Below are 6,054 nucleotides of genomic sequence, written 5' to 3' on the forward strand. Positions count from 1 at the left end.
TGAAACGACCTTTAACAAGTCGTAACCCATTCGTGGGAAGCAAAATGCAGCGTTTGGTAACAGATGACAGTTGACAAACACAAAGATCAGTGACAAAATCTGTGTAACAATAGGCAATAGAAGAAGAATTTCCTTCTAGAAAAGTTGACCAAGTTACGTGCACAGAATTTTCTCACATAACATATTCTTTTATGCAGCTGGAGCAGCTGGAAAATGAAAATTTTTCATGCTATTCCATACATGGGCCACTTGGGTTTTTAAATATTGCTGCAGTTTACATTTTTATGGGATGTTCAAAAGCGGTAAAATGTACGTACAACTGTTTTTGTCTCCTTTCTTCAGTAATAGCAAATCATTTGCAGTTTTATTAAATTAATCTGATAAAAAATTTTGGTGGCACTGCTCTGAAAATTCAAATTCGTAATGCTTTGGTGAAGCAAAAGGTTGCGTGGTAACTCCACCATAGATATAGGCAAATAGATTCCACTCTGTTTCACGGTTTGTTTTTCGTCCAAGAACAACTTTTTATGGTTTTCAATGCTCAAAAAGCAACAACACCTAAATTACTTTAGGCTATCTTCGCAGCGGTCTGATGTTGTTCCAAACTCCCAGTAAAGTAACCTCCCTGGGTCTAGTATGATTAGAGATACTTATATTATTCCCCCTCTTCATAAAAAATACTTTCAGTCACAGTCACAATAGAGAGAATTTAAAAACCCTAAATTCTGACGTATCAGATTGGTGGTTGCTGGTTGAGAGAAGTGCTCCCCGGTGGAGTTGCGTTCAACGACACTTTTGATGCGTATTGTTTCTCTGTATTATTACTTACCGAGTATATTATTATTAATGAATGTTTTTAAACTTGAAAAAAAAGTTTTATATTGGAATCACGAACTACTGCATGACAGTAACGTCGTTCAAAAAGTATGTTCTGGTTAACATATTAAAAACGCTTTCCTTGACGTTTATTTTCGGTTGGAAAGTTCTAATGCCTGGAACCTCTTTGAACCTTGGTGTTATTTCATTTGTTATTTGAATATCATGTCAAAGTGTTCAATTTTAATGAGTTCACCACTGGTACTTTTAATTAAAACAAAACAAGAAAAACATATTCTGTAACCCGAGAGCTTGCAAAAGGTGAACCTATCTTCTTCCGGATCAAACTAGGAATGAACGTGTAAATCAAAGTGTGAGATAGATAAAGTGAAGTTTGAGTGACGTCATTTAGGTCGTCATGGATATCGAGAAGTGTCTTGAGTAGCTTGATGTTTGGTTTGGTTTTGAATTTCGTTTTTGATTTTGGTTTGAATAGTTAGTGTTTGTTTTGTTTAAAAAAAGAACAATGGTCAAAAGAAACTACCCTGAGTGTTGATAAAATAAAATGGAAGAGAGGTACTTAGATTGATTAAAAGCGAAATGTTGAACATATATAATTAAAAAAACCTCAGATTATTATAAATAAATGTTAAAATTAGGGGCGAAGGTTAAGAATGCGCACTACAGGAACAAAAAACAAACAACAAACTATTTTTCTGAAAAAAAGAACAAATTAACGATTGGAAATCCCTGAATCAAGGATCTAGAATCTAGATGCAATCCAACAGATTTCACTTATCACTCTATCAGCTTTAGCTTTGAAACCGGTTTCAATGCCAACGAGAGTGACATCGTTAATAGAAGACCGGGTTGGTTAAAAGTATTGGGCAATAGGGAGGCGTTTTGGGTGTTAATAGAAAAGTCGTTTGGATCTGTCCTACATATTTTTAATTACATATTAAATACTATTAACTAATTACTTTTTAAGGACTTTCTCTTTGTTATAATATAAATCACACGAGAGTTTTAGTTTTTCTAAATAGATTAGATAAACTGTTTTTCCTGAACCTCTTTTCATAGAAAACTTTGATGTTCAATTTTTATGAACAAACATTATCCCGGAGAAGACAACAAACCTTATATATATTATAATAACACTTTTGAAGAATGTTAAAATGAATTACCGGACTTTTCACTTTATATTTAATAATGAAATCTATGAACAGAGTAGGTAATGTGGCCATGGGTTTTATTTTCTTTCAACACTAACAGACATATTTCTTTCTCACTGTAGTCCCGGCATGGCTAGGTGGTTAAGGCATTTATCACGCAAGCTGAGGGTCACAGATTCAAATCTCCATCCCACCTTTTCAGCCGTGGGGTCGTTATAACGTCATGGTCAATCCCACTATTAGTTGGTGGAAGAGTAGCCCAATAGTTGGTGGTGGATATTATAACTAGCGTCCTTATTTGTAGTCTTACAGGGCTAATTTAGGGACGGCTATAGCAGTTAGCCCTTATGTAGCTTTGCACGATTTCAAAACAAACAAAACCGTCTTATTGTGGAATGTAGATATTGTTTTTTATTTTAGAGTAGCCTCCTCTAGTACAGCGGTAAGTCTAACTACGGATTTACAACGCTACAATCAGGGGTTCGATTCCCCTCGGTGGGCTCAAAAAATAGCCAGAGTAAAGCTGCGTTGGGCTATCTCCTTTGTCCATCCAGTAGAATCGATAGCATTGTAAATACATAGGCTTAACGTTATCTCATAGGGAGACTTTTCAGCGTGAAAGACAGTCGTTTACCAACTGTACAAATGAAATCGAACCTTTATGTTAAACAGTTTTTTCTGGTATTATTGACACTTTAGAATTATTTTACAATAAAAATCAGGCTAATTAATGTTTAACAAATCTACATAAAGGTCGTTTGAGCTTTAGGTTTTCCGTATAATTTTATACTAACCTAAAACTTTCGTTTCTATACATTACAATTCAACAGAATGATTCAGGTTTTTATGTTAATTTACTTTCATGAACAGATACACATGGATCTTTATTATAATTGCAAAACGTTTATACAAGAATATTTTAAATCCCCCGTTACCACCACCACCACCATCAATGGTTCAGCGGTAAATCTGCAAACTTACAATGCTAAAATTCGGGTTTCGATACTCGTGATGGCACATTATGTAACTTTGCATATAACGACAGTCAAACTTTTAAACATAACCTTATCAGGGTGTTAAGGACTCGAACATATAAAGCTTACAGTAATTTTCTTTAAACATGTGTTATTAAACAATATTCAGGTGTTTGGAATGAATGTCTTTTTTTTTTTTCCTGTTACAGATACTGACAAAATGGAAAGCAATTAATAAGTAATCTAATAATATCAATATGTTTTTTCCAGTTCGAGTAATTTCATCTGTTTTATCCATTCTGACTACAATACAGTAATGTATTGTCTGGTAGTCAGTCAATAGATACTAAAGTGACGCTACATAACAGACACCAGTGACGCCAGTAAAACGTGTGCGTGCCGTGAATCACGAGAACAATTATGTACTCTGTGGGCTACAACACAGCATGACATATGAGTTACAAAAGCAACAAACAAAAATTGTTACACTTAATTTTAGCTTTATTTGCTCTTGAAATAGAACACTTTCAAGAAACTTAATATGAAATAGAACACTTACAAAAGTACTTTGTATACGTTCGATAGTTTTTTTTTAATTTCTTTATTTATGTAGCAAATACTTTTTATGAAATAAAATTATTTAATGAAGCCTATCTTGAAATACTGCCTGAGGTATGTGTGTGCAAACTCCTTTTGATTCAAGGACAAAATTATTAAAATGTTGAATTTCTGGACGTCTATAAATATAAATGACTTATCTACTTGGAGGAATTGAGTCCACTACAAGCTATTTTCAGCAAAGGGTTATAGGACGTCACACTTCTTCCACCTACATGTATTTTTTTATTCACGTAACTTACCTTACGTTATGTGACTATGATACATGCACAACTAGATGACAGGATGTGACCGATAAACCATAAAATATAAATTTAGGCACAGTTGAATTTCAAAGGCGAACTTTAAAGAAAGTATTTATTAAACAAGTAACGGTTAAGATAATTTTATATGATTAAACATGAAGACAACATTAGAATTTTAAAGCACTCTACAACTCCTTTCAATGTGGCATTAAGCAACTATTACACAAGTTTAGCGCCGATAATTTATATTATATCCGTCCTGGCCTAATTATAAAGTTATTTTTTCAACATTTCTGGTAACTTATTAGGCAAATCAAATACTAATATAATACTTTTAATAAAAGATTAGTTTTATTTTGTTATTTAAAAATACTTTTTCATAAATTTTAAATTTTATTTAATAATATCAGTGAAGCTTTCTGTACTCCAATATATATGAATTTATTGTGATGGTTATAAATAAGTCAATAGCAAAGGTATAGGACGGTTGGTCCGATATCTCTGGATGAAAATCTTCGTAATGCTAATTAACCTCCTTCTATTAAGCTCGACAGTATCGTACTTCAGTTACTTCCAGAGGTGAGTTTGACTGACCTTTTAGCCTTTAAAAAAAAATTAAAAACAAAAAAACCTGTGGGTTTTTATTTAGAAGTTTGAAAATTAAAAAAAAATTAATCATAAACTTTTGACATCACCCTCAACTATTGTAACAAATTTATCTTATTATATTATCTAAGAAACATTAAAATCTGGTATGAAGACGATTACAGTATTGCCAGAACAAGTTACAAACTTAGTCCTAACTTTAAATATGTTTAAATAACAGTCATCCCCAAGAAGGACAAAAGTAGAAATTAAATACAACCTGTATCTATTTAGAATTTCCCCCTGTTTTAAACTCTTTCAAATCGCTGGCTTTCACTTGTTTTATCAACAACACATTCATTAAGCTGTTTTGTTGTTTTACAAAAATGCGTTAATTGAAACCTAAATTACATTTTCCATATCTTAAACTTGTTTACTCTGCTATTGTTATTACATTTCAATTTAGGCTTGACACGGTCAGGTGGATAGGTTGCTCGACTCGTAATATGAAGGTCACGGCTTCGAAATCCCATGACACCAAAGATGCTCGTCCTTCCACGATTCGCTTGTATAAGAATAGCGCAGGAGTTGGCAGTCTTTCACTGCTAAATTAGGAAGGGTTAGCACAGTTAGCCCTCGTGTAGCATTGCGCAAAATTAAAAAAACAAACACTATTTTGTACGAAAAAAAATCTTTAGCCAACCGTTCTTTTAAATAATTTTGTAAACTTCATACGACCACCCTTTAACCTGTTAACCTTTCTTAGATGGAGAGACAAAAACTGTAATAAATATTTTGAGTGACGTTTTTAACTGGCAATTTATGAGATAGTTAACTGTTTTGATTTTTTTTATAAACCTTTTATAATTAATATTAGATTTAACATTAGTTACAGAATGTTACCTCAATGATTTGAGCATTTAGTGATGCAGTTTTCAAGTTATACAGTTTGTCAGATTCCTTTCCTTATATATTCTGGCAAACGTATCTTTAAATATATATATACTAGCTGGAGTACCTGTCCTCTGAATGAAAGTTATGGAAATTCATGATTAATGAAAGGTTATCTGAGGGCATGAAAAGTTCCTTCCCCTAGATGAAATTTGAAAAAATGCCCATAAAAACTGCAAAACACAAAATGTGAAACCTCAAGTATGGATCTCTGCATGGACACAACAAAACCTTCATACCAGTTCTGGTGAAGATCCTTCTATAGGGAGTGAAGTAATGACCTCCCCAGACCTAGTGAACCTTCATTGCCACCATGAATAGTAGTTGTATGGACATACCACAGATATTACTACTGTATTTACATAGATTTAGCATAAGTGCTTTCTTTAAACGATAAAAGCAATGGTTAAGAATGTGACAATTATATGTATCGATTTGTACATTTTGAAAATACATTTTCTTATTTTGTTGTTAAAAAATAACACGGAATTTAACAAGCTTCACTGTAGTGACTTCCAACTAGCGTTTAAGGTTTCATCTTAACTACAAAATTTCATGTTTCATTTCAGCTCAAATAAATAGTAAATTGATATTTTTATGATTTAGGAAAACAAAAAAACTGTACATTAAAAAACAACAACAACTGAATATAAAAATATTTTGTTGTTAAATGAATACACAAAGGTTAATTAA

Source organism: Tachypleus tridentatus, chromosome 13 (assembly GCF_004210375.1).
Source record: "Tachypleus tridentatus isolate NWPU-2018 chromosome 13, ASM421037v1, whole genome shotgun sequence".
Taxonomy (NCBI): Eukaryota; Metazoa; Arthropoda; class Merostomata; order Xiphosura; family Limulidae; genus Tachypleus; species Tachypleus tridentatus.